The following is a 17,914-nucleotide window of genomic DNA, read 5'->3' as shown; positions in this document are numbered from 1 at the left end:
AGGAAGTACAGAATTCTCGTTTCAGTCAGGCAAGATGAAAAAGTTCTGGGCATGGATGGTGGTGAAGGTTGCACAATGATGAAAATGTACTTAGTGTCACTAAACTGTACACTTAAAAACGGTTCAAATGGTCGATTTAATGTTACATCTATTTTACCACAATTTTTTAAAGTGTTGAGAAGAGGAAGGGCACTTGAGCCAGAGCACAGGAGTGGGAGGGATGGGCTTCACTCAGGAAACAGGGAGGAGGGCAATTTGCCTGAAAGATATTGGATTCAACAACAACAGTAACAATAGTGGTAGCCATAAGTATAACTTTCAAATACTGTTTATTATCATGCCCTGGGCCCTGTACTACTTCTTTTGCTAGTATTATCTCATTAAGTCTTCTCAATGATCCATAAAGTAGGTACTTTCATTATCCCAGAGTTAGAGCTGAGAAACCTGTGGCTAAGAGAGGGCAAATAATTTGCCCCGTAAGCATCAGAGCCAAGACCTGACTGTGCCTATCTCTCCCCAGAACCCCACCCTGCATGTTGTTGCCTCCTGCCAGCAATGTGGGAGAAGTGGGTTGGACCCTTGAACACCAGATTAAGGAGTTGGGCCATCATGAGTAAACAGAAGGGATACAGGAAAGAATTCTGAACAGCAGAATTATGTAAAGAGAACTTCATTCAGGGAATATCAATCTGGCAGTGAGAGATAGGAGGCTAAAGGGAAACTTGGAATTTTTCCAATGAATAAATAATGACAATCTGACTGGAGAGGCTAAGATGGGAAGAAGAGGATGGACAGAGACAGGAGATATCTTCAAGGGCTTGGGAACAGACTAAGTGTGGAGGATAAGATCAGTCTGATATTATTCTGTGGTTTTTAACACTGGGAAGATAGTGTAGCTATCAAAAATAGGAAGCCCAGGGAAGAAAACAGGACTGGGAAGGAAGAGAGCATACTGGGGGCGTGAGGAGTTGAAAATGCTAGGAGATCTGATTGGTGGAGATGTTCCTCAGACTGTTAGAAAATGAAGGTGTCTGATGTTAGTTTCAGAAGCTCAAGCACTCAGGCAGGAAAACTATGGCAGCTAGTGTGAAGGCTGGGACCACACAGCTGAAACCTCCCCTGGATTCAAGCATTTGGGAGTTCTCAAGATGCTGGCTGGCTCCCTGCCCGCTCACCCACCCCACCCCGCAGTCTACACTCCCCACCCACGCACACCAGCCCCATCAATCACCCACTAAGTGATAACCAAGGAATATCAGACACGAGGAAATCACAAACACGAGTAAGAAAGACCGAGATGAACAAATACAAATGACCCCGGAGAAACTGGAGATAATTCAGTGAACCAAAATCACTTTCATTGGTATTCTGCAAGAGATTTGAGACAAAACTGCATCCATGAAATGAGATCATGTTGCTACGATAAAAGAAAAACCAGCAATCCATAAAGAATTCTTTGAAATAGAAATGACCAGTGTCATAGTAATAATATTTCCACAGAAAATTTGGAGTTGGGGAAATAGCCCAGAAAGCTGACCAAGTAGTTAACAAGACCTAAGACTCAGTAAGAAGAGAGACCCAGATTACCAGTCCAGAAGGACCAACTTCTGACCAATCAAAGACACAAAAGCTCATGAGTCTACATGTCAAAGCAGTCCACTGAGTTCCCAGCATGAGGAATGAAAAGAACCACACCTAGATACGCCCTTGTAAAACCTCCACACCAATACAGAGATCCTGAAGTCTTCCAGAGTTAGAAAGATAGGCCACCTTCACGGATGCCGTGGGCACGGGAGCAAAGACGACAGTGGAGGCCACACGTGAGACACCGTCCCTGTGAAGGCTTCCGTTTAGAAGGCCTGCCTTGGGCAGCACAGACGGTCCCAGTGAGCCAGAATTCAATTCCCTCCCATGTTTGCCCTAACCTCCAGGAGAGAACTTCCTATTTGCAGAGCAGTCCATGTGGGTCTGATGCTATCAGCAGGTCGGAGTGATCAGGGAATGAAAGGAGAGTCTCTCCTCTCATCATTTCCCCAGGCTCAACAGAGAAGGGACGGACACGGGCTCAGTGGGGACAGGGCTCTGAGTCACTAGGGTGTCTCAGTGTCTGTGACAAAGCCAGCAACCCTTGAGAAGGAACCAAGACAAACTTCTGACTGAGGCGTGGGGAGGTGAGAACCCCCTCTGAGAAGGGAAACACCTGTGTTTCAGCTGAGCTTCTCACACTACTGTAATTTCCAGTTCTTCTGTCTTCTCCATTCACCATAAGCTTTGGGAGAGCAAGGCCTGTGTCTTATTTAGCATTTTTTATCCTGCACTTACCAAGTCCTGGTACATAGTTCAGTAGATGCTGAGCGGCTGTCTGGACAGATGCAGGAGTGGATGAATTTCTCCTTTTGTTGGATAGAAAAGGTGACAGTGGCTGCTGGCTGGCTGTGCCTCTGAAAAGTAGTCACATTCTGCTCCATTATTAAAAGAAACTCTGCATAATTGGGCTCCGTTGTCACTCCTAACAACAGAGAAGACCATTTTGCCTGTCATTATTCAGAAAAATTGTGAATAATAAGTTCATATAGATTATTAAAACTTCACCTCTAAGAGAATTACACTGCAAAATATTTAACACACAGCATTTTCCATACCGCTACTCTTCCTCAAATGGCGTCTTTCATTCCTGCTTCCAGGACTGTCTTTCTGTGGCTGTTCTTCAACGTCTTTGTTGAAATTGTCTTTTTTGCCTGTGGCTTTAAAATACACTGACACTGGGGCTTCCCTGATGATGCAGTGGTTAAGAAGACGCCTGCCAATGCAGGGGACATGGGTTCGAGCCCTGGTCTGGGAAGATCCCACATGCTGTGGAGCAAATAAGGCCGTGTGCCACAATTACTAAGCCTGCATTCTAGAGCCCGTGAGCCACAACTACTGAAGCCCACGCACCTAGAGCCCGTGCTCCGCAACAAGAGAAGCCACCACAGTGAGAAGCCCGCGCACCGCAAAGAAGAGTAGCTCCCGCTCGCCGCAACTAGAGAAAGCCCATGCGCAGCAACGAAGACCCAACACAGCCAAAAAAAAAAAAAAAAAAAAAAAATACACTGACACTCACCGTGAAGGGTTTCTGCTCAGATGCCCAATCTGTATCCCTGCTTTGAAGCCCCATGTGGGGACTCCTCTGACTAACTCATTTCCACCATTGTTTCCCAAGGATCCCACAATCCCACTCATCATCCTCACTTAAAGCCTAAATGCTGTCTCTGAACCTTCCCCTAAAGGACATCCTATACATAGAAGTCCAGTGCCCTTCAACCCACAGGCAAATATTTCTCTCTCCTGATTCACACACATTACTGGCCTCTGGCAGGAGCTCAAGTCTCCTCTTTTCACCTCCCCTTTCCCGACACGTGGATCCAGATTGAGGTATTTCAGACCACAGTTGCTGTTCCTCACGTGCACCCCGAATGCCCATGCTCCCTGGGGTGCTGCTTAAGGTCCCCTCATCAGTAGTAAGAAGGGACTCTCTCTTTGCTTCATCTACTATGTGCATGAACTTGTCAGAAGCACAGTCTCTGTTACACTACATGTTATATTCTCCTGTTGCTCTTCCTTGTTAAAATCCACCTATTCTTAGGTATGATTTAGCAATATATAATGAGACAAGGAGGCTGTCTCCAGTGGGTGTCAAGAGTTACAGCGTTGGGTGAGGGAGGTGGGGAGGAAATGGAGAGGGAGCATCAACACAGTCCTATCTCTGGTCCTTAGTTCTGCACAGTCCGAAGATGATTGGCTCATTCAGAAATGATTGGATGGTTCACAGTAATCAAACTTATAAGAGATTGATGTATAAATCAGAAAGCCAGTGCGTTAATTTATAATGGCAGATAGAACTTTCTATCTGCCTATCGAAGGTCGTATCTACTCTTGAGGGACCCACCTTTCCAGGACCCTGTTGCCTAGGGTACCAAGGTAGGAGTCAGATAGTTGATAGAAGAGTACGTGATCAGGTTGAAAGCAGTGGTACAGTCTTGTGCAATATTTCGTTCAGTTTCTGAAAGGCCTGATGTCTTATCCCTGCTCTTCTAAAAAAAGTTTATCTGATCAATGGCCAGATAAGGCGAGTCCACTAAACACAGAGCCTTTCTCCCTTGAAGAAAACTAGACTGCACCCTCAACTCGGGCTGCCCAGCTCAGTTTTCTGCACACTCTGCCTACCTTAGCACCATTGTGATTAACTTACCAAATGAATTCTTAGACGGATGTTTTCCTTTTTTTTACTTTAAAGATAGATTTTATTCATTTTATTTTATTTATTTTTGGCTGTGTTGGGTCTTCATTGCTGCATGCGGGCTTTCTCTAGTTGCGGCAAGTGGGGGCTACTCTTTGCTGTGGCGCGGTGGCTTCTCTTGTTGTGGAGCACGGGCTCTAAGCGCGTGGGCTTCAGTAGTTGTGGCACGTGGGTTCTAGTACGCAGGCTCAGTAGTTGTGGTGCATGGGCTTAGTTGCTCCACGGCATGTAGGATCTTCCCGGACCAGGGTTCGAACCTGTGTGCCCTGCACTGGCAGGTGGATTCTTAACCACTGAATCACCAGGGAAGCCCTGTTTTTCTCTTTTATATATATGTGGTGGGAGGTGGAGGGATTGAGGGTGGTCTTCCATTCAATCACCTAAATTCAAAGGTTGGCTGGTATCTTTGTATTCCACCACTATAATGTTCATACTGCATATTCGCCATATTTAGAACCACTGACATAATCTCTGCATCTCTGTCAGTGGTTGTGAAAAACAAAAAACAACCTCCCAACTTCCACATCCGGAGTTCTAGTCCTGTCTCAGCCATTGCCTTGCTGTGTGACCTTGAGCAAGTTGCACACCCTCTCTGTGTCTCCTGTATAATATCTACCGAGAGAGAGGGGACCAAGTGATTTCTAAGGTCCCTTCCAGCTCTATAATTCAAGAATTTTATGCCTGAGATCAGTGTCCCTCTCTTTAAAAATCAGATGATTACATAACACAATGGCTCCCTCATAGGTCCTGGGTACACAGCAAATGAAAATTTGCACTGAAATTGATTGCAGAAATTAGAAAAAGAGCAATGAGATGATGCATAAGTGTCAAGAACCTTCTGAGAGGACAAGATCCTGGGCTCGACTGAAGGTCTGTCTCAGGTTCCAAGCTGACAAGTATTACCTACATCACAAGCTGTTGGGGGTGGAGGACTTTTTTATGACTAACAAAAAAGGCTTCGAAACAATTGGATGAAAGGTACTATATAAGGACTAAATACTCTAATTGGGCCTTTTCTGTCTCATTATTTGCCAGTGAAACTAATCCTGCTGATCTCTAGATAATAGGGGAATTTAGAAATAGAATTCCATGCTCAGATAAAATCCAAGTACTCACCCTTGACCATTAGTAAGTGTTCCATGAATGAGAATCAGTGTGTCCTCTTTCCGCTTAACTACAAAGTGTCCCTTTGGAGCTCAGAGTTCACACCCCCATATAAAATGCACTTTGCTAAAATGTTTACTGTGGAGTGGGGCTCTTATAGAAGGGAGCTGAAGAGGCGAGGGCTGTGTGCAAACACGCGGTGGGGAGTCTGGATGGGTTTACAGTAAGCGCAAGCGTCCCACTGGGACTGCAGCCTTTTACCTCTCACCAGGGGGAGGAAGGCTGGGGGGGGGGGGGTGTCTGCCATTGACCAGGTGCTGCAGCCCCAGAGATCAATTCAGCACTAATGAGGCTGCAGCTGGGAACAGAGAGGAGCCAGTGGGGCTTTGCAGGTAGCTAGGCTCACTGCAGACACGACAGAAGCACAAGAAATGGCGACCACCGTGTCTGTCCACCTCACCTTTGGACACTGCCAACTCTAAGATGGGTAATACAAGCCAGTAGTGAAGGCCTAAAGCAGAGGTTTAGATACAGGCTGCTTTCCTGGTTGAAATGGAGGTCTTAACTAATTCATCAGCACTGGGCATAACCAGCACCAGAGACGGCAAATAAGGGAAAGAAAGATGATTTTCTAAGACTACCTGGCCTTGAGAACACTGAAAAAAATTCAGCCAGGAAAAGGAAAAAGTGACATTACTTACAGCTACTGCTCATCTTTCGCAGATCAAAAATCAAGAACCCATGACCCACAGGCGAGATCTTGCCCAGTGCTGTGCTTTCCTTGCTTGACATAGTACTGGCTCTGTGTTGTGTTTCATTCTGTTCCAATTTCGAAAGTCTCTGGTGAGTTCAGGGCTGCACGTTTGTGCCCGTCACAGTGTGGCAGTTCCCAACTGCTCCCCCCATTCACCAAATGCCCCAGGGCCCCCTGACCCTCAGCGACATTTCTGCTACCTGGCTTGTCCCTACAGGTGTCTAAATTGTCTAAATTTGACACCAAGATGTAGAACATCAAGATTTCTCAGTAAAGGTAGGAAAGAGTCTATGGACTAGAGAATGACAGTATTCTGCCCTTGAGGGCTGTTTGCAGGAGGTGGTAAATGTCCTTTCCCTGGGAGCCCTTCACATTATGGAAGAGTTTGGCCTTGGAAGGATGAGTTGTCCAACTGCATCTAAAGTGGAAGCCAAACTAGATGTATTCTTTTATATATATACGATATATATAGTTTTACTGAGATACAATTCAGAAATCACACAGTTTACTTATTTAGGGCACACAATTCAATGGTTTTTAGTATATTTACAGATACGTGCAACCATTATCATAGTTAATTTTAGACCTTTCTCATCAACTAAAAAATACACCCTGTATGTTCTAGCGCTCACTCTCCCTCTGCCCACCCCAGGCAATAATTAATGTACACGCTGTCTCTGTAGATTGGCCTATTCTGGACATTTCATATAAATAGAATCACATAATATGTGATGTTTTGTGGCTGGCTTCTTTCATTAGCATACTGTTTTCAAAGTTGTTCGATGTCATAGCATGAGTCAGAACTTCATTCTTTTTATGGCCAAATAATATCCCATTTTGTGAATATGCTGGATTTTATTCACCCATTCATCAGTTAGTGGACATTTGGGTTGTTTCCATTGTTTACTATTATGAATAATGCTACTATAAACATTCCTGTATAAGATTTTATGTGGACCTATGTTGTCATTTAAGTATGTATTGAGGAGTGGAGTTGCTGGGTCACATGACAACTCTGTGTTTAACCATTTGAGAAACTGCTAGACTGCTTTCAAAAGTGGTTGCACCATTTTACACTCCCACCAGCAATGTGTGAGGGTTCCGATTGCCCCTCATCCTCACCAACACTTGTTATTATCAGACTATTTTTATTATACCCATACAACTGGGTTTGAAGTAGTCTCGTTGAGGCTCTGATTTTCAAGAGGTTGAGCATCTTTTCATGCGTTTATTGGCTCTTTGGATATTTTCTTTGGAGAAATGTCCATGCCGATCCTGTGTCCATTTTTTAATGAGTTATTTGCTTCTTATTATTGAGTTGTAAGAGTTCTTATATATTTTGGATCCAAGCTCCTTATTGCAAGTATAATTTGCAAGCATTTTTTCCATTCTATGGATTATCTTTTCACATCCTTGGTCGTATCCTTTGATACACAAAGTTTTTAATTTTGAAGACATCCAATTTATCTATTTTTTCTTTTGTTGCTCATATTTTGTTGTCATATTTGATGTTCCATTGCCAAATCTGAGGGCACAAAGATTTACCCCATGGTTTCTAAGAGTTTTATAGTTTATAGCTCTGAAATTTAGGTTTCTGATTTACTTCGAGTTAATTTTTAGAGTATATAAGGGTCCAACTTCACTCTTCTGCATGTGGCTATCCAGTTGTCCCCGCATCATTTGTTGAAAAGACTATTCTTTCCCCATTGAATGGTCTTGTCACCCTTACTAAGTTTCTTTTAAGATCTAAGTCTGTGACATAGATGTCCCCACATTCTTAACCTTCAGAAGTCATCCCTCCCTTTAATACCATTTAGTATAGCCAAAGTTCCTACATTTCATGAATGCAGAAATGTATTTTTTTTTTTTTTTTTTTTTTGCGGTACGCGGGCCTCTCACTGTTGTGGCCTCTCCCGTTGCGGAGCACAGGCTCTGGACGCGCAGGCTCAGTGGCCATGGCTCACGGGCCCAGCCGCTTCGCGGGATGTGGGATCTTCCCAGACAGGGGCATGAACCCGTGTCCCCTGCATCGGCAGGCAGACTCTCAACCACTGCGCCACCAGGGAAGCCCTGTGTCTGTGTTTTTTAATCCAGATAAACTTCTGAGTTATTTAGTCCAATATTATTTGGAAGGGAAGTGGAACTAATTTTTAACAAAATATATTTTACTTGGGCTGCTATAAAAATAAATTTGAGGAAAAAAAAATCTTGAATGTAGACAGTTAACAGCAATTATCTCCTAGATCTAAAAACTGCTTTACAGGCAAATTGAATGCTGGCAACTCTGTTAAAAATAAATAATGTTCTTTTTGCTCCAAAACAAGGATTGATCCACCTCAATTCTTCATTATTAAAATTCAGAAAAAAATAGAACTACTTCCTATTCTGAGTAATTTATATCCTTACATCCCAAATGCCTTTAAGAGAGTATCTAGCATAGGGTAGAAACCTAAACAAGAAATTGTTGATTTAAATAGAGTGGAAATGGGAATGTTCTCAAGTATGCCTCTGTGTGTGTGCTTGGTGGAGGTGAGGCAGCCCAGCTCCTCTACAAATTAGGCCTTCACCTACTTCCTGTGGGTGAATTTGATGTGAATGGTCCTCATTACCCAAACTTTATATAATAATTCTATAATGTTCGATAAAATAAAACCTTCTTGGGCTGAATAGTTTTAATAGCCAGATTGCTTACAAGATACTCCAGGCTAGCTAGGCTTTTGCAGGGATATCCGTGCAGATGTGTCACTGAGGAATGAACAAGCAGGAAGCAAAGTCTGTGCAGGCAGCAAAGGGTCTCTCCCTGGAATCAGCAGAGATGGAAGCGGGGCAGTTTCCCCTCTCACTCCTCCTCGGTGACCCCAGAGATCCCCAACATGACAGCTGCATCATAGAGAGATGGCTCCCATGGCCCTTTCCTTTCTGGGCTCCTTTGGTTTCCCCAGTCCTGACATTATTTGCATTCAAGTGATGTTTCCTGAACCTTGGCTCTGTACTAGGTTGTGGGTATACCTGGGTGCAAATGCAAGCTCACAATATAGTGTTCATGCAGGATCTTAAGGCCAACGGTCTACCAAGAAAGCTCTGCTCAAGGGAGCATGAAGCACTGAAAAAAGATGGGCTTGTAATCAATGGTGTAACATGGTATTGAAAGCCATGGACGTGGGTGAGTGTGTCTAAAAAGAGTATAGGATGAGAAAGACAGGGTTTCAGGATAAGGCCCCCAGGAATATCCAAATCTAACTGCTGATCAGCTTCCCAGTATCCATCCTCCCCTTCTTCCTGAGTAACAGGGCCCTCATTATTCAGTTAAAAGACACTATTTCCCAGCATCTGTTATAGCTGGGAGGTCAACAGAATGTGGACCAAGGGGTGTGTGGGGCTTACAAGAAGCCTCTCTAATGACTCACCTAAAAGGTACAACATTTTGCCTTTTCTCCCTGCCTTTAGATGCCTCCTGGCACATGGATGTGATGGCGGCCATCCTGGACCATGGGGTGACCTTGAGGATGCTAGGATGCTGAAACAGAAAGATAGATATTCAATTCCTGTACGGCCTATCTTTGGGCTTCCTTGTTTGTAAAAGAATTACTCTTCTATCTTATTTAAGCTGCTATTTTTTTTCTGTTAAGTACGTCCAAACTCGATCCTGACTGGAAAAGTAAGGCAGAACTGGATGAGTCAAGAATAAAGAAAATGAAGGAGCAGTCATTGAGGAAGGAGAGAAAACAAAGAGAATGTCACAGAAGCTAGGGGGACAAAAGTATTCCAAGAAGCAGTGAATGCTCAAAAGTGCCAAATCCTCCTGAGAGAGCAAATAAGGTAACACTACAATATGTTCCTAAATATCCATTGGACTTAGTGGCCTAGAAGTCATGGGTGACTTTTATGAGACTGTACAGGTTTATGACTGAGACGGAAACCCATGGGAGTGGGTTGAGCGATGAGAGGCAAGGAAATGGAGATCACGGTATAGACAAACCTTTTGAGAAATCTGGCTGTGAAGGAGAAGCCAAAGACAGACTGGAGGCTGGACAGGGATGTGAATGGGGCCAAGAAAGGACATTTCTAAGATTGCGGGGACTTGAACCAGTCTTAAGAGGAGCCAGAGGACAAGGAGATGTTAAATACATAAAGGTGGGAAGGAGTGTCAATCCTTGTCCCGACCAGGTGCTACAGCTCCTCACTATAAGCACCTCCTCATAAGTGCCCTCCACTTCCTTTCCTGTCTCCCCTTGTGTCTGGAGCAAACCCCATTCCAGAATGAACCCGACAATCTTCATGGCTTCACCTGAACAACCGCTGGAGAAAATCACACAGCTGAGCTGACGGGCTCCAAGAAGCATTCTTCCCCACTCTGAGATGAGTATTTCACATCTTCTTTCCTCTCCTCCAGTCTCCACAGTTCCTTCCCCACCTTCAGCTGGCGGATGGCCTGACCTCAGCTTTACTGGAAAATGGAGAGCATTAAAGATGATTTAAAAAATTTTTTTTCACTTCAAACCTTTTCAAGTATTAAACAGTTTGTTTTTCACCCACACCTCCTTGTCACAGATACACATCTCATTTAGGCAATTTGGGAGATGCACATTGCCTGAAGGAGGGTGGCTGCAAGCAGTAAAGTTGAATTTTTGTTTTTCAAAGGTATTTTATAGACAACGATCTGGAGAGAAAAGGCTTTGGGTTTGTAAGTTTACAAACTTTTTGAGTTTTACAGATCTTGGCCAGAGACATATGGAAATGTGTGTGCATGTTTTGGATTTCACAATGATGGCGGTTGCAGGGTGAGAGGGAGGCGGGGTGTGTGCTATGTGACTCCCGCACAATGAGAAATTATCCTACCCCTGCGGCCAACAGCATCCCCATTCTGGTACTTCCCTGCCCAGTTTTGATAGTGAACAGACAAGGGTCTGAGAAAGGGATGGTTATCAGAGGCTCAGATACCTCAGGAATGAGGATTTGGGTAACGTCACCAGATAAGTCATTGAGACCAGTAGAGGTGAGAGCTGAGGGCAAGGGGAATTTGGGACAGATAGGAGAGGAGGGAGAGTGTGAGTATCACTTCAGCCCTGAGACCAAATGCAGCAACAGGGGCTGTAGTGTGTCCTTCTAACCTCATTCTTCTAAATTTCCTCTCCCAAAGAGAGGCCCACTGGCAACCCGGAAGAGATACTCTTTGAACATATATGAAGTGGATCTGGACTCTGGCAGCCAAGGAAGTGTTGACCTGCTCTCCCTTTAAGAAAGAACTTGCTGTTCTGATGCAAGGAGTCCTGGAACTAAGAGCCCCCAGCTGCTGGACCTTTGAGATCTTCAACAGTGCAGAAGGTGAGGCCATGCTCCTCTGGCAGCCCCCAGCCAACTGCTGAGCATGGTTGGGGTCAGAGGGTCTGGCCATCTCTGCCTAAAACAAGTCTCCTGTAATAGGCGTATTTGCTCTAGAGCTCACGTTGGATTGGCTCTGTCTGACCTGCATGAGTTTGGAGTCTCTCCCTGCCTAGTCCTTCTTCACTTCTTTGCCTTCTCTAGGTGTCAGAATAGCACCACAGTCTGAAGGCTCCCTCCCCAGTCTGGCTCCCTCCCCATCGACCTTTCACAGGCCTTACTCCTCAATACACTTCTTGCACGCCCAACTCTGGCTCAGTGCCTGCTTCCCAGATTGACACAGATGGTTAAAGAATATGAGACCCAGGACGCAGGGATACAATTCCATCACCCTATACCAATTCAGGACTAAGCCTTGTGGATTATTCTTTCTCAATGCGTGATGTATCTGTTCTTCTGTTCCATTTTCATTACATAGTTTGAGGCTTTACCAAAATTTGCCTTCATATTTATTTATTTAAGTCATGTTTAAGATTATTTAAAAAATAATATAATGTAAATTCAAACAACACAGAACTAAAATTATCCTTTGAAATTCCAGTCCTAATCCCCAGAGTTAACCATTAACTTGTATATCCTTCCAGATTGATATATATACAAATGGGATTATAGTAAACACTGTTATGCAACCTGCTGGGTATCTTTAACTTAAAACTATTATTTTGGACATGTGAACATCTTTCCATATCAATATATGTATCTCTACTTCATTCTTTTTAACAGCTGTTATCATATTTAGTTAATAAGTCATGTCATTGAAGAACTTTTATTTCTAGGATTTGGCTATTATAAACAAGGCTGCAGTGAATCTCCTTGTATTTAGTTTCTGGGAATTGATGTTCCATGTCTACCCATATTTTATTGGAGTGTTTATCTTCTTCATACTGATTTCTAAGAGTTCTTTAAATGTTAAAGAAATTAGCTCATTTTTGATATGTGTTACAAACATTTTTCTCAGGTTTGTTTATCTTTTTTTTTTTTTTTTTTTGCGGTACGCGGGCCTCTCACTGCTGTGGCCTCTCCCATTGCGGAGCACAGGCTCCGGACGCGCAGGCTCAGCGGCCATGGCTCACGGGCCCAGCCACTCCGCGGGATGTGGGATCTTCCTGGACCGGGGCACGAACCCGTGTCCCCTGCATCGGCAGGCAGACTCTCAACCACTGCGCCACCAGGGAAGCCCTGTTGTTTATCTTTTGACATTGCTTGTGGTATGTTTTTCTCTATAAAATTTAAAATGTGTACATAGTCAAATTTATGAGTATTTTCTGTTATAGATTTTAGGTTTGGAGTTGTGCCTAGAATGACCTTTTCTTTTCTCCTTTTTTTTTTTTTAGAATGACCTTTTCCATGCCAATATTATGAAAGACAAATCATCTATGTAGTTTTCTAGTACATTCATAGTTTTAAGTATTAAAATTTTTTTCTGGCATTTATTTCCACATAAGTGATCTAGTTTTATTTTTTCCCAAGTGGCTGCTAGTAATTCTAATGCCATGTATTAAACGATCTATGTTTCTCCAGTGATTTGAAATACCACCTTTACCACACTCTAAATTCCCATAGTGTTTCTTAATTACTATGCTCCCCAGCCCCTTAGGATCCTTGCAGAACCTGTGTTAATCGGTCATATGTGAAAAAAACAAATGAGATAAACAGCAGAATGGAAACATTGACCTAAATGTAAGTCAACAGGCAAGTTCTCTGAGGTCCTCAACACTTTTACAGAGTGTTCTGTCTAAAGTTGAAAGAGATGGTCCACATCTTCAGTGGGTGCCAAGCAAGCAAGCAAGAGGGCACAGATAGGGGCAATCTGGGTTCTTGTTGCTCTCTTAATGTGAAATCCTTCCCATTAGAGTTCTTGGATTGTATTAAAGCGTGGTAGTTTTTAATGAGTGCATAACCCCAGCAAAGCTTTCACTTCAAAGCATGTTGCTATTACAGCCGCTGCATTAGTATAGTAAGTAGGGGGATCAGTTGCACACGAGAACTTTGAGTGTCTTATGGCCTCCCTCTGCCGCAAGACAGCCTTTCTGAAGGTGATTGCAGACGGACATGGCCCTGCATCTTTGAAGTATGCTCAATGCAGAATCAATTCAGGAACTCACAGATACTGGTTATCAGCCTGTGTTTATTCACTTCGCAGAGAAGGGTTTAATTAATGTAATACTTACTGGTCAATGCTTTGCTTTTAAACTTTACCTTTGGCCCATCAGCAGATCAATACGTATTTTAATCTTCTTCTGTTTTAGAACTGGTTTTAAGACTCACGGCAGAGGCCCAGATTTCACAATCATTAATTGCTATTATCAGCCCCTTTCATTTCCTAAACATCAGCAGTTTCTTAAAATTCTGCTTTCATTCCTCTACTGAGTTATCCCTTCTTGTTCATCACTTGGTTCTGTGGTGTCTTTCAACCAAGTACAGAGTTTACAACTAGCCAATAATGGGAAGAAAAAGAATGGCCTGAAATTCTCCATTGATTAAACAGTCTATCTCAACAGCTGCACACAAAACTGAAAAAGTAGTCTGGCCACTTCTAGATGGATGTTATCAAGTACTTCCAAGGCTCCAGGTGGGTCTGCCCAACAGGACTCATTTCGTTATCTCTCTTTTAACTAATTACTGAATTATCACCTTTTGGCGGCCAATTATTCTACATATCACAATATAACTTCTTTCTTCCCAAATTGTCAGTATTTTCCAGTATATCAAAGGTTGGGACAGCAGGAGAATCTGCCATTCCCTCACTGCCTAATTCGGGCAAGTCACAAGCTCTGTGGATCTAAATATCCTCATATGTAAAAGGGAATCACAATAGCAAAAGTTTGGATATTATGAGATAATATGAATAGAGTATTTTTCACAGAGCCTAGCTGCCAGTACATATCCTAATAAGGAATTGTCCCTGTTAAAAGTATTGTTATCACTGGCGTCTTGTCGACTAAACAAAGGGTACTAACTGAATGTAGGAGTACTCTTACTAAATGGTCAGCTGCATTCCCAGCTGCGAATGCATCTCTCACCCGACTAAGGAAGAAAATGAATTTACGTGATGCATCAAACAGTCTTTTTAGCTGGTGTACTGCATTATTTCAAGCAAGAATATTTCCATTTGCCACATTATAGAAACTCCCTTCTTATACTGCTCTTTGTATACAAATTCCTTTGCTATTTTTATAGTTTATTTTATTCTAAACATAAAATTATACATGTTCATTGTAGAAAATATAGAAATACAGAAAAGTATGATAAAGAAAACAACACTTATAAAGAAAATCAAAATTATTCATAATTCCACCTCTGGTAGTATTTTGGTGTATTTTCTCTCAATTATATACCAATGCAGCTATATAGATTATGTATATGTGTAGAAACAAATCAAAATCATTTTGCATACAGAAGTAATTCTACTTAAAAATAGGCTTGGTTCTCAAATGTAAATCCATTTGTGCAAAAGTCCATAGTGCCTTTAAACTTATCACAACATGTGTTGTTGTTGGGTAAAATCAGCCCATTTTGTTCTGTTGTGTGGCTTAGTTCACATCTATAAAAGACTGTGAGTGGAAAGTCTATAAAAAGAGCAGCTTCTATATACAGTTTTATGTCCTATCTTTTTGATCAAATACCAAATCATGAGAATTCTGCATGTGAAATTTGCATGAGAACAATGCAATAAGTATTCTATAAAACTGTGATTCTCAATATTGCAGAATACATTGTTCTATGAATACAAAATTTATTCAACAATCCCTTATTTTGCTTTTATAAATAACCATGTGACACACATCACACAGAGAAACCTTAGTGTATATCACGGGTCATTTCCTTAGGAAAGAGTCCTAGAAGTTGGAGCAAGGGTAAAGAAATCATTTAAGAATTATGATATATAAGGCCAAATGCTTTCCGGCATGATTGTACTTATCTACACACTACTCACAGTGGCACTATTACTGGCACAAAGTTATCATCGTTTTAAAAATCCTCTCTGGTTAGACAGGCATGACGATGTATTCCCTTCCTTCCATTGTGGTATGCTTTCGGAGCCCTGGATGTCTGCTCTTTCTCTAACCATTACAGGTCGTAGGACTCCAAATGATCTGTAGTAGCTCACATTTGTGTCAGGGCCATGGCTCCACTGGCATTACCTTCTTTCTTGTCTTGTTGCCCACCTGGGCTCGACCATTCCAAAGCCGTACTGACCAGTTTTGCTTGATGTGAGACTACACAGCTGTCTCTTCTGACACCAAGGACTACAAATTCGCCTCGTTTCTACTCTGCCACAGACTGGAAAGGGCTACTTATGTTTCCTCAATGGTTCTGGATGGGAGGATTGTTTCTGAGCTGAGTTTCTGGTTTCCCTACTTCAAATTCCCTCCTTATGTTGCAGCAGAGGTGAAGTTGTCACAGTAGTGCTTAGTTTCCAAAGTCCAACACACACACACACACACACACACACACAATTTCAGTTCGTGTCTTCCTACCTAGGGGTGAATAAACATAAGTGAAGTGATGTGTGTGAAGTGAAGTGATTACTATAGACTGCTCTGATCACAGGCAATCACATCCATCTCAATGAGCTGATTATTACAACTCCTTATACAATTATCCAGCACCAGTCAAAGAGATTTCCCAAACAGTATTCAACATGACGGTTTATCCAGGAACAACTGCCTGTGGGACTTTGGGAACAAGAACTGAGGATGCCTTAAAAGGTGCTAAATTCCTAATTGCTGCTTTCCTAGATATTCTCTACATACTTCAGAGATACACACACGCACACATTACAAAATCCATAATACAAACTGCATAAAATATAAAAAATATTGCATATTACCAGGTTTCAAGCATTAATAAGAGAGTGTCGAAAATAAGAAAACAGTAAAAATTTCAGCTCTTAAGAAAGAACTTAGAAATTAAAGACATAAGAAAAAAAGAAAGGAAGAGGACTCCCATTTGCCTGGCAAGTAATGTGTTCCAAGTACTCTGTGGTTGAGTTCACCAAGGGACAGACGACTGGGGAAAAGAGAGCAGACATGATGACACAACCTCACAAAGTATTCATTATTTATGGGAAAAGAGGAAGAGGAGCCAGACAAGAAGAAGAATCTATCAAGAAAAAGTAGGAGGGTAACCAAGATCACATATTTACGTGGAAGTTGAAAAAGGAGCTTCAAGAAAGCAGGAACATATATATGTGTTAGCATGGGGATGTATGTATATGTATAGCTGATTCACTTTGTTATACAGCAGAAACTAACACACCATTGTAAAGCAATTATACTCCAATAAAGATGTTAAAAAGAAAAAAAAAAAGCAAGCAAGCAAGCAGGAACAAGTCCATAGTTAAGCACTGCATAAGAAGTCAAGGCCAAAACCTGACAGAATTAGGTGGGATATACGGGTAGGAGGTGACCTTCAAGGGAGGATGAAAGTTCATGTTTCTTGAGTGACTTTTCTGGAGATGCCCATGATTTCCTCTTCACCCCACACCACTTTCTCATAGAATCTACCGTGTTCCCTTCCATCTCCATCTCTTCCCGTTGCCTCTGCTGAGCAGGTAACAGCCCAGAGGGGCCCCTCTCTGGACACCAATGACTATCGGGAAGTGGACCACAAGAATCAAGAGTCTCAAGCTAAGATCATTTTGGTTCCTAAACTGGAAAATTATGTGACGCGAAGCCAAGGTGGTCAGGCCTGGGCCACATGGAAACCGCTGAGATAGCCAGTCACCAAGGGAGAGGAGAAGAAGCAGATGTGCAGAGAGCAACAGTGATGAGAGAACAGGGAGCCTCAGCAACAGATGAGAGAGAAAGACTCTGCTTCCTCTGGAGGCTGGGCTGCACTCCTTGCCCTGGAGTTCCATGAATTACCCCCCTTTCCTTCCAATGATTTTAAGTGGGATTTGGTGCCTCATAATCAAATTACCCGTAATGGAGACAGTGACTACTCTGTGCCTTTGAGCTGTGTGCTAAGTATTCTCTCACAGAATGCTCACAAGAGCCCAGAAAAATAGGTGTCAGTATCTCCCTTTTCCCTGAGAGGAATCTGAAGTCCATGAGGTTAAATGATGTGCCTAAGGTCACACAGCTGCTGAGTGACTTTGGTTCTAAATTCTCATACTACCACGCTGGACCATAAACATGACACAAGCTCAATTACTGCTGATGGAGAAGAAGTCCTCAGAAGTGCAGAAAGGCTATGTCTGTGCTCTAATCTCTTCCTGTATATTAAGTTATAAACAGAACACCTTAATTTGCATTACTTATGCATTAGCATTCAGTATGCTGTATGAGAGAGGAAGTGTGTCGGAGAGAGACGGAGGCTCGGAAAAAGAAGTCTGTATTCTCCTGGTTCATGAAATACACTACAACTACAATATGAAATTTATCAGAAGT

The 17,914-nt window shown here is 42.6% G+C and overlaps 1 long non-coding RNA gene across 1 annotated transcript; it reads right to left on the bottom strand.

The window, feature by feature from the left end:
• Positions 1-2,117: 2,117 nt before the first annotated feature.
• On the bottom strand, positions 2,118-10,631 carry LOC137227059 (uncharacterized). Its single transcript, XR_010944674.1, has 3 exons — positions 10,426-10,631; positions 9,545-9,654; positions 2,118-2,509 (listed from the first exon to the last, which is right to left on the bottom strand). It is a non-coding gene; the product is annotated as an uncharacterized lncRNA (long non-coding RNA).
• Between the last annotated feature and the right edge of the window lie 7,283 nt (positions 10,632-17,914).

This window comes from Pseudorca crassidens, chromosome 7 (assembly GCF_039906515.1).
Source record: "Pseudorca crassidens isolate mPseCra1 chromosome 7, mPseCra1.hap1, whole genome shotgun sequence".
Classification (NCBI taxonomy): Eukaryota; Metazoa; Chordata; class Mammalia; order Artiodactyla; family Delphinidae; genus Pseudorca; species Pseudorca crassidens.
The sequence above is the reverse complement of the archived record's forward strand: the minus strand, read 5'-3'. Positions and strand labels throughout refer to the sequence as shown.